The sequence below is a fragment of the Drosophila virilis genome, chromosome 5, assembly GCF_030788295.1.
Source record: "Drosophila virilis strain 15010-1051.87 chromosome 5, Dvir_AGI_RSII-ME, whole genome shotgun sequence".
NCBI lineage: Eukaryota > Metazoa > Arthropoda > Insecta > Diptera > Drosophilidae > Drosophila > Drosophila virilis.
Window position 1 is genome coordinate 146,704 of NC_091547.1, and position 24,577 is coordinate 171,280.

Sequence of the window (24,577 nt, forward strand, 5' to 3'; positions counted from 1 at the left end):
TGCAGATTTGAGGTGCGTATGTGCATTTGTGTTACTCATTAACTGGGTTGCAAATTAAACCAAAAGCATTACGCCACATTGGTCCGTTTTTTGCAATGGTATGTGTTTGAGTTAACAAACTTAAGAGCAGTTAAAAACAGCAAAAGCACCAGCACTGGCACAACTTAAAACTTCGCGCTTTTGTACAGTTGTTGGGGCGACATACAATTCCCACACGGATCAACAGCCCTTATGCTACACCAAAAGCTCAATATTCAACCTACTACTGAATTAAAACGAATCTCAAGTTCAATATGGACATGGTTCAGTTCCATACTGTTAACTCAGAAATTGCACAAAACTGAATTGCAATTACCGCTCATATGCAAAAGTGGCCGTTGGGAGCTGCAGCAACTGTCATCTAGTACCAGTGCTAAGCTAAACACAAGGACACACAGCTAACACTTCTAATATTGATTCTTACTTCTCTCATACAAGCATCCTTTTGATTTTGAAAAGGTAGGAATTTATAGCTGCCAAGTCGAGCCTCGAGATTCAGCTAAATCCTAGAAATATACATGTGTGTACATGCGATTTTTTGCTAAAATATTTCTTTAAATTAATGCTTTAAGTTTGAATTATATGCGTTCCTAATTGGTTGTACAATTATGTATGCTCGGTTGCTAGACGATAAACTTGTATTTATTAGAGTCATAAATCAAGTTGACAGCTCCCACGCCTTATTATGCGGAGCATTCAGCTACGTTAGTATGTTTCTTCTGGATAAAAACAGATGCAGAAGGTATGTATATCTGGTGGGATGAGAGAATCGCTTTTATCAGTAGTCAGCAGTCACCGTCAACGATTGTGGTTTGTCCTCATGTTCTTTTCGTGCTCAAGGATTTGGGTTCGTTGATAAAGTCTCCTGGTAATGAGTGAATATGTTTCGTATTAATTACAGTTGTGTTTTTTTCTCAGAGATTGTTTTTTTTTTTTTTTGCTAACCAAGGCGGATATGGGTTTGGTTGTGTACGCGTGTGCTAAGTGGTTTGCTGCTCATTTCCTCGAGTAATTTTTCTTATCAGTTAGTCATAGAATACATACATACATGTGTGCATATGAAGCTAATGAATCCTTTTCTATGTTGTTGTGTTACAGTCAATTTTTTATGGAATCTTTGACTTCTCGTTCGATTCTGCTTATCTCTTTTCTCCCTATTATACACTAAAAATATTTATTATTTGGCCCAAAATGTGCAGAGAACTTACTGCTACGATGTATTAGCATTCTTGTGGCAGTAACTAATCCTTTTCAATTAACAAATATTCACACCGGACTCGGTTTGACAACTAATTTGCACATTTTGAGGCGCCACGTGCTGGTTACACAGGCAACCGTATACATACGTATGTGAATATATGTATATACGAGTCGTTTAAGCGAAAAACGTAGACAGAGAAACAAAAATGTACAAATAGACAATTTTATTGTACAGCCAATTGCACAGTTATTGTTTTATTTTTATGTAAATTGTAAATAAATACAAATTGTTTTTTATTTCTCTGCGCAAACAACACTTGTGCAAGCGTCTTGTGCAAATGTTTGCGCAAGAGATGGGAAAAAAGAAACAACACGTAACAGCCTTCTATAATAAACTTTTTTCTCTTTAAAAATGTAGAATTTTTATTTTAAATTTGGCACACTTGCCATTTTGTCTAATTTGCATCATAAAACAAACCCAAATGGTACGCATACGTACGACCCCATAATATATAAATGTATATATATCGTGTACATTATTTATCAAGAAGTAAATGCGTCGTACTTTGAATGGTAAGCGAGGGGCTTACTGCCTGGTTTAATGGCAGACGCATAAGAAGGGGACCTACGGGGTTGTTTTTCATGTTTAGACATAGCGGCGACAGTGGCCCTGCTCATCTGACAGTCCTTATTTACTAGGGTGCTGAGGGACAGAGGCATAAACAGGGAAATGCGTTTATTTGTGTGCTGTGGTTTAGAACAGCAGCTCAATGTTAAAACAGTTGACAGTTGTCAACATGTTTCCGATGCTAGTTCTTTAATCACCTGCCTAACTGGCTGTAATTAAGCCACGACGTGAGGCGGAGTAAACTATTTGGCTGGCATACACATCAAGTCCATAGTACTTACATATTAATTACAAATCGAGAGCAAGCGCGCTAAAATGAAAAATGGTATATAAGCATGTCGAAATTAAAAAATAAAATAGAACTGAAGAATGTGCTTGGGATGGTGTTCGACTCGAAGATACCTTGCGCAGAACTTCAAATCGGGGCTGAAAACCTATATTTTTCAACCACGGAAAATTAAAGATTGCAATCAATAAATACTGTGGTCAGTCAACGATTTATGCAAGAACCTTTTTTCCAATAATGCCTTTTTCATTATGTCACAGCAAAAAGGCGAAAAAGAGCGAGAGCTGTGATTTTCATTTTTGAATATCACAAATGGACGCATAGTAAAGGCGATGGATGGAAATACTGTGCCCACTTTAATAAAAGCAAATTGTTTTGCAGACGCACCCGCTCAACTAATAGACCCACTTACGAAATCAAAATCAAACCGGCTGTTAACATATGGCGGCTGCTGTATTGACACTTGCTTACAATCAGCAAATGCTGGCGAGATGATATTGCTTTCCCATTCAGCCAACAATCTTTCTCACTATTTTCACTGGCTGTTTATATATTTGTTGTGAGCCATTCGACGCCTCATAAATGATATGGGCGTGCCACATTAGCCGCTATCAGAACGAAAAGATTAAAACTGAACCGAGGATCATTGTGGCTAACTTCCTGTGGCGTCTGATATGTTACCATGCAGCTGTGATAAGCGAATATTAATGACGATGACTCCTTGGGCTGATTCAGAGATGGGCTGAATCATTCGTCACGGTCTGCGCTTTATTATATATATATATATTAATTTAATTTGTTGTAAAAATACTTCTTATTATTTATAGAAAAATTAAAACTTGTCTTGCCTGTTATAAAACAGCGCACCCCTCACTTAGTGTTATATACAATTTTCCAAAAAGACTACATAAGCTAAGCAACAGAAACAAAGTGTTTGTGTGTTGTTGCCCTCACCATATGTTAATCACCCATCCAAACAAAATTTTCAGACTCACATAACACTCCAAGCTGCCAGCTCAAGAATGTGTGTTGTGTATTTGTTGGCCTGGGAATGCATTTTGAAAGCAGAAACAGTGGCACCCCTCAATGTTGGTTCCAAACATATTTTTGGGATTGTCTCCCCATCATGTCGACTTTTGAGTTATTTCACACTGTTAGCTGGGTGCAAAGGCGTGCCCTGAAATCAATTTACACACGCCACTGTGTCTGTCCACTTGTGTACCCTTTGTTTCTGAATCTTTTATTCGTGCGAGATTTTGTGCCTAAGAGCATCAATTGACTCGACGCTCTTAGCTGCCCTAAATTGCATTAAATAAATTGATAATTTCCACAGAGCAGTCTCCCAATTAATGTGGGTTCTTAAATCGACATTTTTCATAAAAAGTACAACTTAAAAATTTGTGTGCGCCATCATGAAAGCGCAACATAGCCGCCACATAACCACAATGAATCTAAACTTTAAATTAACATTACCGAATATGTGTAAAAAAAATTTGATTTTATATGCATATTACGCTTACAGGGAGAGCTTAGAATTATTGGAAATTATAAAAGACATTAGCCAATAATAAAAAAACAACAATGACGGACCAATGCGAATGGAAACATTGAACACTTGAATAAAATAAATTATCAATGTATATGTTTATAAATAAAATGTAGAGTTGGATAATATTAAGTCAAAGATACATCTGAGGCTAAAAATTATTAATGGTCGCAAGCGACCGGTCTTGAAGGGCATGGACGATACGACTTCTTTGTACAAAGCCAATCAACCCACAATAAGACATAACTTTGAGATAATATATGGTTTTGGAAATGAAAAAATGTATATGTAGAATAGTATTTATCTCTTCACCCTTGACTATACTATGTTAGCAATAACATATCAAAGCATTCTGCAATATACAAGGTATGTACTTTTCCCTGAGTGGCTGATTGAAAAGGCTTGCATTTCTATACTTGATCATTTTTTTCACGAAAAATCTAATTTTCAATTTTACGTCTTTTCGACGGAGCGGCCCATTGATTGTGTAAGGCGTTCTACCCAGGACTAACGTTTACTATTCTTGCGTGCTGTTTTTGCTACACTTTAAATACCAATTGATGTTTATACAATAATGATTAATGGCAGAGCTTTTTTAATAAGGGTTGTTTTTGAGATGTGTTTAAAAACATAAACATTAAATTAGTTGAGATGCCTTCGTTGTTTTAGTGCTTGTCATTCAACCATCTGACACGCAAGTATTCTTCTGGGGCCCTCTTTTTCAAATTTATTCCAGGCTTGGTTACTATGACGAAATTGTATGCGTAACTGAAACTAATGATGACAACTTATTTTCGGCCTGCGGCTGACTTTCCTAACTTAAACGGTGTCCGATACATTTATTGGTTTTCGTAATTAATGATGCTGCGATTCCTGGCAAAGGTAGACCTTCACTGTGAAGCTGGTTTTTGGCACAGTGTTTGGGAATTTGCGACATGTTCAGACTTCTTAGTTCCTAACCTACCTAACAGATTATACAAATATACAGTACAAATTCTTCATTAATCAAACTCAATTAAGATTCCACAAGCCACACAAAAATGCTGTGCATTTGACTTTTATGTTTCATTTAGCTATTAGTTTGTAGGACAAGATATTATATTACATTAATTAAGGTGGTCAAAAAGATTCCAGCGTTTATCAGTAATCTTATTCAAGTTAATTTGCGGAGTAAAAAGATAATGTCCAAGTTAATGTCAATAAAAAAAACTCTTTTTTTCTTCCTAAAAATATTTAATAATTGTTTGAGAGCTTCAAAGTACTACTTGAACTTTTGACGCTTGCCATTAGACCATAAAATTCGGCAAAAAAAATGATTTCATACTTCAAGCCATATGTCAATGACATTTAAACATGAACGGAGGATTTGAGAAACTTCAATTTGGAATCGGCTATGATAAGCGACCCAACAACCTATATTTTGTTTATTTTTTTTTTGGGCTAACGCTGCCATTATTTGCTGTGATTTTGTAGTGCACAGCAGCTAAAATATGTTTGTGCTTGTAAAAGACAAGCATTACAATATCAAAGCAAAGCGGCGATGACGCCAGAAGTCAACAAAAGTTAAGGGACAAATATGAAATAGACCAATAAGCGCCCTTTGTTACCGAATATGTCAAGTGCGACACACGCACCTTTTAGGTTGTGTAGAAGGTCGTTGAAAGATACTGTGCCCATTCTGCACGTACAGGTATCTGCCTACTTTGTACAGGAACAGGTTGCTTAAGAATTGTCTTGTGTTTTACTTTACTTAACATTCACTTAATAAATATATATAAACACAGCATAGCAGAAATAATAGCTTCTTCAACCTTTCTTTCATTGCAGGTAAATTGGGGTTTCTTCTCCTTCCATATTTTATATTTGTCAGTTTGTTCGGGTAAGTTCAAACTACGAATTCCAGAATAATTATGGCCAATTTCAGAACAATAGCAAATGCAAAGAGGAACAATATTAATACCTTATTCGGTTTCTGTGAATTTCTTTTGCACATATTGGATGAAAAATTTTATTTTTCAGAATTTATTTCAATTATATTTTGAGTTTTAAAGATAATGTTTCTGTGAGTGATCTAATATTTTGTAGATGCAAGTGAAAATGGATACTGATAATTTTTTGTCAGTTAGAAAAGTGAAAGCTAAAGGTAGGTAATTCGTAACAGCTGTTGCAATTGAATTTATTAAATATCTGCTTTTGGCTCAAGGTTCTGTAGTTGTAGATATTTTTTTTTCTGAGGAATGCAGATCGATTGTTGAATAGTCTTCGGTGCCGCCAGGCACTGTTTGTGGACAACAATAGACAGTTTATATTTTTTGTAAGCCATGTTTAAACAGTAGTTAATATTGATTTTTCTCACTCTCTGCCACATACGTTTACGTTGCCTTTTTATGTTTGTTTTAAGTGTTATGTTTTTAAGACATGCAACTCTTATAGCTCGGCATTATTCCTTTTGTTGTCTGGTTCGACCCAAGAAAACGTGTCGCTTCAATTTGTGTTTAGCTAATGAAAACACAATTCAAACAAGCTTGCAGCGTGGTACATGCTTTCTTTGAAAGTAATGCATTTGGATACGCTAAGCAATCCGCAAAATGCTAAAGATTCCAAACATAAATGACTTCAGTATAATATTCATTTTTACTTGCACTAACCATCTGAGCTTAACTAGTAGTCAGCGTCCGTCAAGCTCTATGCATTTTAGACTTGCAGTTCATTATTGGTAATGATGAATTCTGGGCGAATTATGCGAATTTAAATTATTTTATATCTTATGTTTTGTCAACTCCCCTCGACTATATAATATGGTTAGTCAGCCACCGTTTGACTATATTACATTATTCTCGACTGCCCAGAATCGGGCCTTGTCATATTCTGTTTTTCGAAGCTGTATAAAATCATAAAAAAATCTACAAATACTTCCAAAAAAGAACTAAATATAAAGTATATATCTACAGGGAATGGATTCTACAATGTTTGCTATTAGCGTCGACAAACCGCCCACGTCATAACTAGCTAACAGGCGTGCCTGTAACTCTTGTGGTTGCATCATCATCCGACAGCAGTTATTCTGCCTATAAAAATCCTGTTTGTGCTGTTGGTAGTCGATGTTGCTGCCGTGTATACGCTGATTCTGCAACAAGTTGAAATTAACCCGTTTGTCATGCAAACATTCATTTGCACTCCCTAAAGGACGATCGGCGATTGAAAAGGTAGGAAAGTCGTGAGGTGAAAAAAGAATGTAGCAGAGAGAAACAATACGAGAAAGAGAGAAAACGCACGAAAATTAGATAGATTGCAGGCGAAATTCCAGGAAGTGGCGAGGATGTAATGTAGAGAGTTGTAGGGATACAATGGTGAAGTCATGGTTTCGAAGAATGTACTATAATAGGCAAAGTAAGAGCGACTCTTATATAAAGAAAAACTTCAGAGCATTATATTTGAATTCGCTGTCATTTGGAACTGATCTGAATGAAATGTACACAAGCATTTTTTGTGCGATCAATCGCAAAAGGAAACCACTTATGGGTAATTTTTTGAGTTGAGTATGGTGGGAAAATGGGGAGAGATTCAGCAAGAGTGTAGCATAATAAAAAGCGCGCAATTTACGTAAAGTTAAAAAAAAGGAAAACAAGGACACTTTATGGAGCGATGCAGCTACATAGAGAGTAACAGAGAGATATGAGTAGAGTAGGGGCACTAAACAGCGCACGTATACACTCTCGCGGAAACATATTAACGGCTCGTGTCGTGCAGTTGTTTATTTTGACGTTCGTTCGTCGCCTTTGCGCCATCGCCCGTTGTTGTGCAAGCCGTTCTCAACTCGATTTCTGTTTATACAGCCGCCATTTTGTTGCTGCGTAGCCATTTTTCGGTGTGGTAACTGTTGTTGCTTGGCTGGCGGTCGTGGGCTTGTGCATAGCTCATTTTTATGGTTGCTGTTGAAAAATTGCTATAATTGTTGGCTGTGCCTTTCAATTACAATTTTCTTTTTGTATGTTGTTTCTTTGCTTAAAGCATGTCTCAAAATTCAATTTTCGTCAAACTAGCGACTGTAACCCTGCAAATGACACGTCGCAGCGCGGCTTAGTTTTCTTTTTGCCAGCTTTTCCTTTCGCCGTGAGGAGAGAACACGGTTTGTTGAAGTACAATTGTATTGCTTAAACAAATGGCAAGCAGATGCTCAAGGAGCAATTATAAACAGCTTTACTTTGAATGCTTATGAGGTATTTCATTCTTATGCTGTATGTGCTTTAAGGGAATTTTTACTTTTTAATAGATCTGACGCAAGGTAGTCTTTAACCGGCAAATAATTTATGTCTGAAGCCTGCCAAGACAGTACTTAAAAGGCGCACATAACGCACAACCTAAATTTTCTATTCCCACATGAAAGTGCAGGCTGTGTTAAAAGTTTTTTTCCACATTGCACCGCCAATTTTAGTTGCTATCGATGTTGTTGTTATGAAGAATTTAATGTGATTTGCATAAGATTTGTTCAATTACTTAAAAAATACTTTGCGATGTTAAAAAGAAAGGCATCAGGACAACAAAAAATTGACGTGGTCTTGGCAGTTGCTAAATTTTCCATGTATGGCTGAGTGTCGAAATTTTTCGTTAGATGCCTTTTTTTAAAAAAATTGGAAAATATGCTGATTGACACGAGCACGGTGCTGTGTAATGAAAAGGACAAGAGTCAGGCCTAAAACAGTATAATCAACGTACATAAGCGATTATAAGCATTCAGCCAAAATGATTTTACTTGCATATATGCCCCATTATTTTTGGCTGCAACATCATAAAAAGCAGCTCTGACGTGACTCTAGACCACATGAATATTTTGCGAGTGGGTGCGCGCGTGTTGGGAGTTTGGAATGAGTATGAATTGCTTGGTATTCTCCCCTATTAAGTGTGGCAAGCGGTCCTTACAACGGTGGCCATTACCTAATGCGCTGCGACACGCTGCGACATCAATTTTCGGTTGCATTTCAAATGAGCTAGCCTAACCTAAGCTGGGCAAAACTCCCATAAATGTTTAATGCCTTACGTATCTTCAGTCATTGGAATTTAATATTTAATGCTATCATCTTTGGACTCTCTACCCCCTTACTCTTAATGCGTACCAGTATGATGTTGCATCGCATCGTTGAGGAGCACTTTCGCTTTTTTCGCTAATTAATTGATATCAGTTAAGTTTGTTGAGCAACTATAAAAATATTATGTGTTAACGGCAAGTCAAAATAAACAATGGAAAGCAACTTAACGAAAACGAAAATAGCAAACAACACAATATCCACATATAAAGTGAAGCTACCAACGCGTTGACATAACAAAGTTTGCACTTAGCTCTCCTGATAAGATATTGTTATGTATATGTGCAAGAAAACTTGGGCCAGTGATAAACACTTGATTCAATTTAGGTGGACTAAAGTTGGTCAATGCCGCAGCGAAGTGAAAGAACAAGACATCAACAGTATATACTTGCAATGAAAGTGGTGTAAATATGAAAGTTTATATATAGGCGGAATACACACGCAAATTAAACTATTAGTATTATGTATCTATAGCATTTTACATTGCTTATTTAATTGAGATCGTTATTGAAAAATACCGTGTACGTCACGATGAAAACAAAAGTATTAAACCAAAATTTAATTATGACTCTCCCTTTCATCAACTTTTACCACTACATTTAAGATAGTAAAAGTGTGACGTGAACAACAACTCAACTGTCGTTTTATATACATTACCTTCATAACGTGTTATGCTTCCCTGTCTAAGAAGAAGGGGAACGATCAAACGCTATTGCAGCAAAGACAGTTTGCGTGTGGTTTTAAGAAGTACCACGTTAGGATCGACATTTGAGGGGGTTGCTTGTTGTTGCTATTGATGCGCTGCTGGCCAAAAGAGCTGCTAAAGCCCTGCGGCAAGTTGCAACTGGTTCTCAGCATTGCTGACAGGTTGTGCTTCACATCAAATATACCATGGCGCATTAGACATTGCAAGTTACTTAAACGCTTCTACCACAGCGACTCTTCACTTCCCATTTCTGCATGCGTAGCCGTCAGCTTGTCAGTGAAGCACTCACTCAGTTTGGAATTTGTTTATACGTTATAATTTTGCCAGCACCATTTCAGGTTTGTTGTGTTGTGTTTGTCTCATCGCCATTTCACGCTGGCATGCTTTGACACACAAATGACAAAGTGCTTAATATCAAGTACCGGGGAGTGAAAGAGAGACCAGTGGAGAGAAGAACATTTACGTCACTTAAAACTTGACACACTCTGTGCATAGTTATAAAATTTATAATACTATTGTCCTTAATATCCAATATTTACATTAATAGCAACTGATTACCTTTTAAAAACTAGGGAAATACTTGTAGTTAAAAATTTTAATAGTGGCAATTGATTACGATTTTTAAAGTTTGCGTTGAGTGCTATTTAGATAGCATTTTGCCATTGTTGTAATTGTTTTCTTACTTATCTAAGTCATTGTTTTGTGTATCATTAATATAAAAAAGTCATTCTAAGTCGAACGCGTAGTACTGCCGCGGCTCTATAAGATTTGTGAGGACTTATATTTCAATATGGTACAGAGTGACCACATAGTAATGGGTATTGTAATTTGGGTTCAATACGCTCTGTTTTGACTGCTTTCCTTATAGTACTTAAGAAATTGTTAATTTTACGCTCTCTCATTTGGCACGTCTGGCAGCTTTAAGACGCCCAACTGTCGTCAATTACGCATGGTTTTATGAGCCAAGTGAGCCTTTAGTATAGCAAACCCATTTAGGTCGGTCATTGACTGTTGCAGTCTGCATTACAAGGTTCAGTATTTTGACAGGCACAAATGTTGGTTTTGCAATCTAGTTTTTTTCTGGGAAAATGTTTCTGTATGGTGTATTAAATTTTCCGTGTACTAAATCGTCTCCAAAGACAACTTTTCTTTCTTGTTACTTTATTTCCTTTAGGGTTATGTCCACAAGGATTCACAATGTCCTTTAGTTTCTAATAGATAACCAAAAAAAAAAATTATTATTATTATTACAAAATAAAATAAAAAATAGCATTTTTTGCCGTGCCCACCTAAACAAACCGATGACAAACATTTTTATCTTTCACAGCATTAAAAATAACTTTTTTGTATATTAGAAAATCTGTATGAGACACAGATAAGGAGCTAAAGTCAAAAGATGATTTTTTTTAAGGACCGCCTGCATCCTAAATACTTTCTCTTAACTGGTTTTTTTAGAAAATCGTCTGGTAAGCAACATTTAAAATATTGGTATACTTTGAGCTACTGAAGTTTACCAATATACAAGGGCTTCCACACAAGGGTGGACACAAAACGGTGCGCCTGTCTTTGCTGTCTTCCAGTGTGTGTCGGTGGCTGAAACTTTCGGCAGAGCGTTAACTCCTTGTTGTCAATGCTTCTGCTGCTGTTTTTGTTTTTGTTGCTGCTGCTGTCGCTCATTTGTTATGCGACAATGATATATGTCATGTAAAAGTTTCGGCAGCTGTCAGAAGACATGTTTTTGGGCTTTTTATTTTCCTGTCTGTCATCCCTGTCCCAATTGCTTTTGCCTTAACCAAATCCCTAGTTTCCCTTCTTGATGTCAACGCAGATTTTTACTCCTCTTTTGCGGCTGTTGGTTTTAATCGCTTGGCGACTGCAAAGTTGAGAGGCCAACCAAAAAAAAAATAGTTTCGAAGGTTGATTAAATACATGAAAATTCATATTTTTCTTTCAGAGAGACTTAAGATTTAAGATTTTTCGCCAGAAATCATCACGCGACTTTAACTCAAATTAGCTTGTGCTAGCAGATGTTATATATATGTTCCTAATTTACACATATTAGTTTCGGTTCGCCATATTAGAAACATTCCAGGCATTTGGTTAAGCTCTCGCCCTCCTTAGAAAAATATACGTAATTTACATATCTCATAATTTTCTAACGTCAGCTGCTTCCTTTCGACAATTTTTGGTTAATGTTCAGTGATTTAGCTGATGACTTTTCTTGTTTTCGCAGACTCTACTTTTGACTCATGTACGTGCTGTGTTACTTTCGGTGCGTTGGGGTGGTGTACAAATTGAGTACACTAACATTTTTGCTCAAATTATTGGAGGCTTGTAGCAAACGCACGCGACTTTATATGTATAGAAATTTATTCAGCCATAAAGGCGTGAACATTTTTCTTTACAAATCAAGGCACAAGAGGACATCCATTGCTACTGGATTCTACCCTTCGTGCCTTCCTTTGATACTTGTCTTTATGACTATGCCGCTTTCGACTTTTTCACGGTACGATGTGATTTATTTCTGTTCTTTATATCCCAGCATCGTTATTGACATTTTGTTGCCTTTCCCACCACCGCCGCTTCTATTGATTACTTGTGGATGGTTATATTTATTTTTTTGTGTAGTCAAGTGTATATCAGTATAAAAATTCTTTTAAAATACCATCAACGCATTTTATGCGAGCAAAAGTTTAGTTCTAAATTGGCATATGATGGCAGCACGAAATTAAATAGGCATATAGGAATGACTCTACTGAAGGCGAGAACGATAAGTATGAACAAGCATTAACAAAACCTACTTCCGAAAAATCCGCTTATTTTTCAATTGAAAGGCCTACGGTTTAAATTTTTCAACTAAGAAACACTACAAAATTAAAAAATTCTATAGCTATCGACTGCTTTAAATATTTATTCAACATAGCTATAGCATTTAATAATAAAATTAAAAGGTCTATACATTAAATGAAACATTATGATACGATTAAAGATTAAATAAAGGTCCGTTAATGGAGAATGCTTAAGTTATTTTCAAAATAATATATAACGAAACAAAAATGTCATCCGAGGCGCAGCAAATTTATTCAATTCGAAAATTTCCAGATGCTCTTGACAGTGTTGGCCTTTTTGCTGTTGCTGCTCCTTTTCAGATAAGTTACGATCTTAATTAATTCAGAGCTTGGCTAACGCTGCATAAGTGTCTGTTGGGGTCTATCCTTTGAATGTGCTGGGGCATGAGTCTGGGCACAGTTTGCCGCCTGAGCATCACTTCAATTAAGGCACTTCAGAGCATATGCTGAGTTGCACGTGCTGTAATGCAGCAATCTAAACCCACGATTTACTCTTCAGACTGCCTGCTGCTCTCTACAAGTGTCAGGCGCTGATTATAATGAAGCATCTTGTGTCATAAATAAACACTACAGTTCTGTGTGGGTTTCATAGTGTGTAGTCCTGTTGCGCCTGTTGCTTGTTTATTAACCCTTTTTATGAATCTTGCTGGGAAGAAATGCCAACTTGCAAGTATCTTTTACCTTGACTGTTGCGAGGCTTTTCCTGTCTGTTGTGGATTATTCTTGCTTTACGCACCACACATATGCACTTATCTCGCTTCCTCTTAGCTATTGTGCTCTTGTATGTACTGTGTGGTTCTTTTCTGTGGTTTGTCTTAAGCTAGTCACAAAATTCCTTAACGCTTGCGGTTTTTAATTATTTCAAGTATTCTGCCTGCCCTAACTGGCGACCTTCTGTTAAGACCAGTAACCAGTTTACTTGCGACTTAGTTTCTGACTTATTTTATTAAGGTATAAGATAAACATTTTACCGTATAAGGTTTTTTATTCAGTTACGCTTTTCTACTCAATATGATTCAATTGAAAAGTGGACAAAACGCATTCCTGCTGGCTATGCATGCGGTGCGTAGGTTACTCGGTCATCAACTAACTAGCTAAGTACTTGGTCAGTTAGCTCACGGTGTAGTTGTCTATTCATTATCCCATTTCCGCTTGAATGAGCAAAAACATTATACTAAATATAAACACATTCAGTCACACACAAACACATACTCACACCCACACTCTTCAAAAAATGTAATAATGGAAATTGCAAGCGACAGTGAGAAATTCAATTAGCTGTGAGCTGTCGACAATACTTGCAAAGGGTCTGGGGAAGGGAGCCCCAAATTTTCCATGTGTTTGTGTCTGTCGCGACATGGCATAATTTAATTTGTACGCTGCTCAGTCATTTATTTCAGCAAGCATTCATTCAGCCAATCAGTTAGCTCGCATTGTATGCAAAATACGAACGAAAAAAGTACATATACACAACATATATTTTTATACGCATATAAACGGATACGTAAAAAATATATTTACTCATTGAGCTACATGGTGTGGACTTTCAAGATCCTAAGCATTTCAATGGTCTTTAAAAGCTCAATTTTAATTTACCTCTCCATTAAAATAAAAATATCCCACAAATTCCACTTTAGCATCTTATTCTTTCTGAAAAGGAAATTTTAGCTTTGTTTGCAGAAACATACTTGGTTACATTAAAAATTACATGACATAACAGTTCGAAATTTTAGTTTTACCATTTTTATCTAGACATTGTGTGTGTGAGAGGAAGTAAAGCTACAGTCCAATTTAATTCAGTAATTAAACTCGAGTGGAATTAAAAAAATTTCAAGCAATTATTATTTGTCATTAGTTGCAGCCCGGGGAGAGGATGAGTAATCCAACACTGCACGGTTTTCAATTTGGCTCGCTCAAACCGAATGAATGACCCTTCGGAGTGCGCATCAAGAAATGCACGAGGAACAATTAATTTGTACGAATTAATGAATCCAAGGGGAAACAACTAAGCAACTAAACAATAGTTCGACCAGCTGAATGAGATAAGTCCATTGAAGATGTTGATTGGTGCAGCGATTATGAGAATATAGAGTAGCAGAACCAAAGGAATTGTTGTTGTTACCCACCACATCGATATGCAAGGAGAGGTAGAGGGCAACCGGTCTGCATTGTGGAAACGACAAATTGACAATTGAGTGACGACACCGACTACTTACCATCGTCAAATCGATTTTAACAACAAACCAGGGGCGCGAAGGACTGAACTCAAACGAAATATGAGCACGGAGACTGCAAGTATTGCTGCTATCTCGCTTGTCGTTGCAAAAACACGACGACATCAGCAGCAACAATGACTCTTCCTACCTCCAAAAAGATTTCTCATTGTATTTGGTATTCTTTTGCCGCGGGGCTTCTGTACTATAAAAAAGCTATTTTGCATTACTCTGTAACACAAAACAAGTATAAATGCTCTGTAGTTATTACATAATTATAAAGCACAACCGACACATCTTTTAAATGTAACATCAGTTGTCTTTGTCTTAGGTACAGTTGTGTAGTTAGGCATTTTCATTTACAGAATTCTATTTTGGTTGTTTTTTCCTGTTTTAGAGCAGCGAATTGCATTGTGCAAAACGCATCTTTGGCTGTCAATGTCAGAAGTTTAAAAGAGGTTATTTGTTACTACACCTTTGGGTTTCTTTGTCTCAAACTTAAATATATTCTGTTATCTGATAACGGGCGCTACCCCTATGAACCATGTAAACTCCACTATTTGATTTGATGTGCACTCGGTAGTTTGGCAGTGTGTGTTCTGCTTCAGCATCATAACGAAGTTGCAGCATCTTTATTATATGCTAAAGCTGAGACTGCTCATCAGCAAGTACGCCTGCTCTCCTTTGTCCATAATCAACACAACAAAAACTGCAGCCGCTGTTTTTTTCTGCATCGCATCCTATTCATGTCTGCGGTTCGATTTTCAATACGTTTTATTTCGCCTTAAGTTATTTTCAAGTCAAACGCAATTCCCTGTTTCTTTGCAATTTGGCACTTAGCCTAGCAAGTCAGTGTACAGATAAGCAGCTAGATATAGCACCTAAGTAGAGGAGTTGAGAGAGTGTCACGGGACGCACACAACCAAACAAAAAGTGTTCGGCTTTCCAAATCATAAAAATTTTCTTTTTTTTTCTTTTTAATATATTAAAAAATTTGTGCTTGAAGTACACACATTTTGCCTACTATTGCCTACTAAATTATTAATAATAATTAATGTAAATAATTTATGCACTTAATGTGTGCTACTTATTTAAATTTATCAAAGTGTTTTCTTAATAAGCGTTATGCAAGCGAAACAAGCAAGTCAGACAGAACGAATTTAAAGTACAAATAAATTGATTAAATTTTTTATCGAAAATTTAAAACAAATAAAAAACAAAAATAATAGGTAAAGTAAAGGCGCATACAAGTCAGATATGTTATTGTTATATATATGCAATGTTGTTATTATTATTGCTATAGTTCGTGGCCTGTTTATCAGGCATTCTGTTTGCAACTGACTAAATGTTATTGTGAGAGTGAGAGCGGGACCCCAATGCGCGCATTGTGCTCCTTTTTATCTAACTTTCATTAGAACAACAAACGCCACAACAGTAGCTGCAATAACAACTGCAGGGGCCGCCAGCAACTGGCTGCATTCATATATGCGTTCATTGAACTATGCCGGCACATTGTAGCAGTAATAACAATAAACGGGCAAACCGGGCATGTGCGAATTCTGTATACCCTGCATTTAAGTTACAAATTAGCACCCTTTTAATCGCATGCTGATTTTGCATTAACATTGATGCACCGTGAGTCTCAAGTCGAATTTGAATGAAGGAAAATACCTTAATGATAAAGTATGCAGTTCGCAATAAATATAAATATACTTATGGGATAAACTAACGACTGGTATGCTGTAGTCGAGGACTACCGTCCACAGCACTCTTTAGTAATGTAGTTATTTTTGATATTAATGTGTTTTCATGCTGTAAAATCTATTTAATTCTCTGACCTGCGCGTTTATTTTGTGCTGCGCCTCGGGAAGCGTTTCTTTTTGTTTCGCAATTTTTCTGTCTGTGAGTCTGCTTACAGAATATGCATACGTCGATTTTCTGTATACTTTGCAACTTCTTTTTGTTCGCAGTAAAAACATTTACAGTTTTCATTCATAAATGCTGTAAAAAGAAACAGTGCGCTGCTGTGCTGCTACTCGCATTTAATGAGGTTTAGCAAATACACAGCAACCGGGCAATGGGGTTAGGAGACAAAGACTGAGACAAATTAATCGAAGCTCAACATAAAATCATATCTGGAATTTAGGTTTTTAGCTTAAGTAACCTGTTTTTTTTTTTTTTTGTTTTGTTATTGGTGCTTATGAAATTACCAGTAACCCGAGTGACGAACTCGTTTCCATGCTAAACAAAATGATTGCTGTTGTCGGTGCTGCATTTTTAGGCTAAAAATAAACAACAAAATTGCATATTTACTGCCGCATTGATTTTGTAGCTTTTTATACCCTGTACTAATAAAAATACTTAAAACAGTGTCATAAAGTTAAGATCATGCATAGAAAAGTGATTCGGTATCGGTGAACATTACTGCCAGAATGTTGTATTATGATTAAAAGGCAAACGCAATCAACATATGTTAAATATATGCATACACACATAAATATGTACATATACAGATAAGCAAGCTAAAGCCATTTTATATATTAAATTAAGTATACGGTATCTTCTTGTCGAGCTTTTGTGAGTGAATGAATTGTTTTTTTTTTTTTAAATCTTCTTTATTTTTCGTTTTGGTTTTGTCTGTTTCCCGTCTGCGCAGCGGAAGACAAAAGTTCAGTTCTCAGTTTTGTCAAACACCACACATAAGGGAGACATTTTTTTTCATAGCGGATGCGTAACGTATTCTAAAATTACTAACCTAATCTTGCAGTTTTTATTGCAATTGCAATATTTGAAAGTCATACGACTTTCAAGAAAGTTGAGAGTTTAAACAATAGTGAGTTTTCGCACGCTCAAATCATTTTTCTAGCAGCCCACTTGAACAGAAAGCGCTATCGTACCCACATACATAACATACATACATATCTTAAGGCCCCGGGGCCTTAGTTCCGTGGTCTGTCACATGTGGGCTGGACTCTGGTGGTCTGCATTCAACTTAGGCAAACGCAGAGCGGACGGGACAATCTTTTTGACCACTAGCAATGCGGCCACCACATGAATTATTTATATGCAGCTTCTCTGATGCAGCTGTACAAACACACATATTAGCATAATAGCTTGCATCATAACTTGCATCTGATGGCTTTGCTAACGTGGATAGAAATTTGTTCGCGGCTACTTTTTTCGGGTATTTTTCCATTCTTTAAAACTAACGCAGCATATATTGAACATAGTTAAAACAATTTCAAATTAATTAAGTAACATGACAGAGCAGAGGCAAGCTGAAAATAAATATGTCTTGTATATTGTATCGTCAGCTAAAATTGCAGAGCATGTTCGTAGTCGAGGCGAGAGTGTCGAAGTATTTTTCTGGCTTTTGTTAATGAATCTGCATATAACCGACGACTACAAGGAGTTCATTTCTTACGCAACTGCAACGATAGCTGAGCCTGCGCCACATCAGTTTTAGCAAACGCTTCCACAAATATTTGTTAACATAACCGTGAACTGGCATAATATGACACGAGACGTTTATGCTGCGACACGTGCCGCCAACATCATTTTTAATGGGAATACTTTGTAGCTTCTGATCCCGATTCAAGTTGGGCTCTTATCCGTATATGAAATAGCTGATAGCTGCACTAACCAAACAACATGTTAGTGATAGCTGTCCTCGTCTCTACGCAATCGATAAAAATCGGGTTCTTAGAGCATATCTCTCAGCCTTAAGTGCTAGTCAAGTATATAAAGCTTGAGCACTCGAGCGCGTAGTGTGAGCTGCATCTGGCATCGAATAGAGCAGTATTTTCATTTTTTTTTTATTATATTTTTATTTTTTACTTGAATATACAGTTCAAGTATATATCTTCATAAAGCTTGAGCACTCGAGCGGGTAGTGTGGACTGCATCTGGCATCGAATAAAGCAGTATTTTCTTTTTTTTTTTATTATATTATTAATTTTTACTTGAAATAATCCGATAATACCTTGATTAAATTCATTCAATTTGTATGCAATATCTGTACGAATACCCTATAATAAAATATTCATGGATTGTTAGCTAAATCAAATTTGTATGCTGTAAATGAGTGTTTTATGTATAGATATATTTTACAGAGGAACTAACAGCTGCATAGTTTCAACTTATAGAATTTTCAACTGCAATTTTATTATATTGTTTGTTTTAGCCCATGTTGAATTTAATATTGCTTACTTCAACCATATGCTAATTTTTACACTTGTTATTTTCGTCGCTGAGTTGCTGTTGTATTTATTACTAAGTCATTTGGTATGCAACAAATATTTGCTGTGGTCGGGTATAAACACTCTTATTGCTTATCCGCTTATTGCTTGTGTGGGGCTGTGTGTAGGCGTGTCTGTTTTTTCCCAGCCGTCGTGTGTAAAGCCATCGACTCGACTCGGCTCGGCTCAGCTTATATAGTAGCGGTAGTTCGCAGCTGGCAAAGTGCTGTTGAGAATGTCAAAGCTACGTGCTTAGCTATGTGTCATGTTCTTAATGGAGACTGAGATGGTTTGGGCAGGGTAAGAGTAGAGCCAGTGGAACTGAGCAGTCGATTCTGACTGCATAGCATTTCAGCCTGCTGTTTAGTTTCTTTATATAATTAACCTTCAACTTTCAAATGTCGTAGATGCAGTTGCTCTGTGATGTTGTGAGTATTTTTAACGAGCTGGCAGGCCAAAAACGTGCCTTTAACAGACCTTGGATGTTTTTTATATAAGTTATATAATAACCGCGAGCTATAAGAACAACTCGATTAGGTTCATTGACACAGTTTTCATGTTTTGTTTGGTTTGGCTACCATACTGTCGCCGGCTTTGCCTTTTATTAAGAGGGACTGCTGATCAGCATTAGTGGTTAGGTTAACAAAGCCAAGTATGGATTGCAAAACCATTATAGGCATAGTGGGTATATGAATGGTAGAGCCGCATCGCCTTCATCAAGGGTCGATGTAACTGTTAAGCTCTTTTTCACTCACTGTACAACGTTTTTAATTACCGATTTTTTAATTTCGATTAAAGGGTCTAAATGCGCTATCATAGATAATTTGACATTTATTTGGACTTAGATCATATGCAATGTCACAGAATTGAAGTTAAATATTTAATAATAAAATTGTTGTTTGTGCCTTATGCTAAGATTATCCACTTAGACTTGGTCTTTATTTTGGTTTCTTTTCTAGCTTGGCAAGTGTTTGGCTCTGGTATTGTGTTTATTGTACTCGTTGTGACTGCAGCATAAAAATCACTCTGTCAATCACTCAGTCAGTCAGTCATTTGGTTTATCTGTCATATTTCTGCTCCAGTGACCCCAGTCCAATGTTTAGTAATTCAAAACTAGATTTGGAAATGACTATATTTGCGTTTTGTTGTAACCATAAAAAGAAAATGCCGCCAACAGGCAACCGATGTGTCAATGCTTGTAATCAAATTGTTAGTGTATAAATATACGCCTATTTTGTGGTAATTGATTGAATTTGACCCACTCCATTCATTAGTCTAAAAAGTTTTAACAAAGTGTTAAGTCCTAAGTCAATACCCTTACTGAACTTTTTTCTGCACGAAAATAGAAAGAATTAACTTTAAGAAGTTATTTAGCGTGTGATTTAATAAGTTCGAGTTTAGAGTTTTGTCACTCATAGAAATTAAAGTATGCATTGTAGTTTATGGCTACGTAAAAATATCACAAAACTTGTACTTGAATTTTTGGGAGTTTGGCAAATTGCAGTTTAATGTCAACTCCGGCAATCAATAAACATGTTTTAAATTTTATGAGCATTTAAGGAACAAATGTTGTGTGTATGTGTCACCGTACTTATAGTACTTATACTTATTATGCCCAAAGCCTAAAATTGCAGTGGCTTTGGAGTACATTCACATATTTAGATTACGAACTTATATTTTACGTATATTTTGAAAAATGTTTATAAAATGAAACTTGTGCCATTGGCTTGGAGAAGAGTGAAAGGGAGACATATATTATTTTGTTTTTTGAGTATTAACCAGAGGAAGCTGCCAAAAATGTTTCACCCTTGAGTTGATCATTAAGAGACAAAAGAACATTTGATAGACATGGTAAGCCAAGAAATGTGTGGAGTTTGGTAGGCTTTGTTAAAAATACAATCATACTAAAGGGTGCTACCCGCAAAGGCTGGCAGCAAGAATATATACAATCTCAACACCTTTTCCTGCTTGCTGTCCTGTAGGCAATTTAAATTTAGTTCTTTCATTTATATATTGAGTGCATTTTGCGGGTAAATTAGGATTTGAATTAAGAATTAAGAATTTAAAGAAAATATATATATATATATAGTATTTGTTTGCAGTTATAGAGCATTAAATGACTAATGGCCTTGCTTTTGTACTTAACTATTTATTTATAAACTTTTCAGACAGTACCCGAAAATTGAATGAAACATAAAGAAAGCTGGAAAATTGCGAAAACACTGAAATTAATTTTAATGTGAAACCAACTTTTTGAGCCCCATTTATATCAAAGGGGAATGGATTTTCAGAGAAGTGTGAAACACATAATAATTATAATAAAAATGATAATATTAAAAATAACAATAACGATGATAGAAATTATAATAAATAATGCCGAAATAATATCATCGTTTTGATAACTATAGACTTTGGTGTTTTAACTCGTTATTTGCTTATTGTTTATTGCATCGGAAAAATGAACAAAGTAACTAAAAATACAAAAAGTATTCCAAATGTCAGGCAGCGACCTCTTTTATTACTCATTGCATTTTACATTTGGCTTCTATCGCCAAGCTTTTTTTTTGCAGGCGAGGCAGTGGTTATTTTTAGCGACGTGCTCACGCATAAAAATTTGCACTCCCATTTTCATTTGTGTGTAACAAGGGCGCCATAAAAGCAGGGAGTTGAAAAATGAATATTTATGTGGTTGCCACAATCTCCTTTTCCGGTGTGAACCAAGTGAGGTACAAACTGTTATCCACCATAGTTCAAAGTTATACATTTTGAAATTTAAGATTGACAATTTATTTAAGGGTTTTGCACCTACTGCTTTTCTACTTTTCACTTTTATTGAATATTTTAAGCAACCCTAGCGGCAACAATGGCACACAGAGTGATACCATAAACAAGGCCACGCCAAGACGCTGCTTTTGCTAGTCACTTGGTGACTATCTGCTGGCTACTAATGTTTTCCTTGCTAATGTCCATGTTGCTGTTGTGGTTGCCTGCGTTGCTGGTGGTGGCATATAAACTGGGCTTTAATATTCTAATTACACACGGTAAACAAATGAAAATTTATTGCGGCCACCGTAGCTAAAAATGTTTGTGTTTCTGCCTACCACCTGCCTCCTCAGAGGGCGTGGCACCTAACCCGCGCTCAACATTGGCATTTATGCAAACAGACGGTAGACTTTGCTAAGTATATGTATGTGTGCCACACCTTAGTACTTATTTAGAGAAATACCCTTTTTGACTATGTGCCCGTTCGGGTGGGCGCTTCGGGGTTGCCTCCGGCAACAGCAACGGCAATCGCAAAGCCAAAAACATGCAACAGTCTCCATAGCCGTCAGTTTAGTTTTAAGCAGTGAGGCGCGCAAGGGTAGACCCTGGCACGCACAAAACACACCCCCACATACTCACACCTCTAGTGAGTCACAACAAAATTTATTAAAAACGGCGCTTCACTTGTGCCAGCTGCTTCTGTTGCAAGCTCTGTTGCGGCACGATTTTGGCTAAGGTGAAATGAATATATTTCTTTTATAAGCTGTACATACAAAACTCAAAATATAGAAGTAAAAATAAAAGTACATACCAATTTCTTTACGGAAAAAATAAAATTAACGAACAGTCAAATGCCAACAAATTTATTTTAATTGTATATATATGCCTAAAAACAAGCTAGACTTCTAAGTATAGGATATACTTTAGTCGCGCCCCCCTAGATCTAATAGTTCCTATTTGCTCAAGTAGGTGTATGACAGCGTATCCAAATTCGTACTTTCCTTTGAACGTGTTACTATTTTATACGAGTCCTCTGTGTGTACTAGTGACCCTGCTGTCTGACTCATCGTACGATTCTAGAGAGTGACTCATGTTTAGCCTCTGTTTCCGCTGAGCGTTTTCTGCATGTTTAGCTTGGTTTTTTCACGGTTAAGTTACAACATATGACATTTCTCTGATGTGTCTATTCGGTATGTGTCCTACGGGGTTACCGGATATGGATATTTATTTTTGAAAATGTTCATGAACGCAATAATAAAATTATATGTGCCACAGAGCATATTTTTACATTTTCTACTTTGACGTGCCAGTTTTTGCACCACACGCTAAGCGACAGTGTATTGTTCTGAAACCCCTATATTCTTTAAAGGTACGTACCTTCTGATTTAGTGCATTTGGCGGCAAGCAAATCATTTATAATGACGCTATCGTTTATAACATGGAAACAGCTAAGTCCAGCTAAGTCTTGAGAGTAGAAAAGTCCATTTAATTGTTTAGTACCACATATATTGACGACTTAGCAATTTAATTTAGAACAAATATGAAGCAAGGTTTTCAGGATATATGAGACCTTTAAATGGCCAACAAATTGTAACTCACTGGCTTTTTGATGTTTTATTTACTTGCGTGTGTGTGTTTTACCGACCGTTTTCCGCATAAAGCTCATCTGCTCGTCTCTTTTGTTGATGCTTCAACACTTTGGCGGCACTTGAAGGAACGTCAAAGTGCAACTCATTATAGTTGAGAGTCGGGCCGAGTCGGGGCTGTTAGACATGATTAAGTGCAATGAAATGAGTAAATGGTGCTGCTAAACATCAAGGAAGATAAAAGCTACAAAAAAGTGTCAACAACCCTCAAAAGTGCCATTGTGTTTGCCTCTACTTATATCCTTGCAGATGTCAAACACGTCGTCATCTCCTGAGTATATGTGGGCTTCTATCCTTGGCTGTGCGGGTGAGTGTTTATGTTTGAGTGCTACAAAAGTACTCAATTAAAAACATCAAATGTGCTTTGCTCGTTATAACTTGAGAGTGTTGCCTTCAGGAGCAGATTAAGCATAAAATTTATGAAATATGAAGAAGTTTTTCAAAGGATATTGGCCACATTTGCTACTTAGGAGATAGTCAGTTTTGTAATTTCTGACAATAAATTGCATATATTGCAAATACTTACGTATAAAACAATTCAATAAAAACTAAAAAATCAGAAATAAGCCGGCTAAGGGGATCGACTATTCGATTCGACAAAACTTTGACTGAATGTTAAATGGTATTAGCTTCATGAGTATTAGCTCCAGATACTATTTTAAGAAAAACATAACTAGATCAAGATGGTCGGCTGTTTACGATGAAAGGTAACAGAAGATCGCGAATACAAACGACTGTATATGAATTAAGCAATCCTAGGCTAGATTGCGGTGACGCCGCTTATTCATGTCACAGCCATGACTTTATATTACAAACAGAACAACTACAGAAAGAACATGATAGAAACAAGAGTTTACTGCCACCTATTCTAGGAGGGTGTGGTTATCTTTACTGTCAACAGTCTCCCATCAAGGCCATGAAAAGCAATAGCAAACGGTGGCTATGCCTGAATAATAGCAAGAAAACATTCAGACGGGTACGACAACAGGAAATGTGAAGGACATGAAAGAATAGTAGGGGAAACAGCACACACACAGAAGCTTGACTGTCTTGTGCATGTAGTTATAAAATATCAGAAACATTTAGAAACAGTATCAAATGGTAAAAAAAAACAGAAACAAATTTTAGTTTGCTGTTTTACTATAAGTTGAAAGTTTTAGATGACACTTAAATTCAGTTTAACTCTGTTCCGTTCTAAAAATAGGTCTAAATGATTTAAAACGAATATTTTATGCTCAGTGCAGTTGACGCGGATTTGAATGCAGTTTTATCTAGGTAGCTGCATTTGCCTTGGTTTAACCTCGCTTTAGTCATAAACACGATATAAACACTGCATATCTAAAGAATATCGCATACAATTAAATTTTAATTTGTATAGC

The 24,577-nt window shown here is 36.4% G+C and overlaps 2 protein-coding genes and 1 long non-coding RNA gene across 4 annotated transcripts in view; 1 reads left to right on the forward strand and 2 right to left on the reverse strand.

Annotated features, from left to right (window-relative positions):
* Positions 1 to 24,577, reverse strand: part of tun (N-terminal glutamine amidase tungus) — a 98,063-nt gene that overhangs the window by 52,949 nt on the left and 20,537 nt on the right. The gene's annotated exons all lie outside the window — the stretch shown is intronic.
* The window catches only part of luna, a 76,166-nt gene that overhangs the window by 4,613 nt on the left and 46,976 nt on the right, over positions 1 to 24,577 (forward strand). The gene's annotated exons all lie outside the window — the stretch shown is intronic.
* LOC138911380 (uncharacterized) lies at positions 5,422 to 6,210 on the reverse strand. Its single transcript, XR_011416941.1, has 2 exons — positions 5,660 to 6,210; positions 5,422 to 5,589 (listed from the first exon to the last, which is right to left on the reverse strand). It is a non-coding gene; the product is annotated as an uncharacterized lncRNA (long non-coding RNA).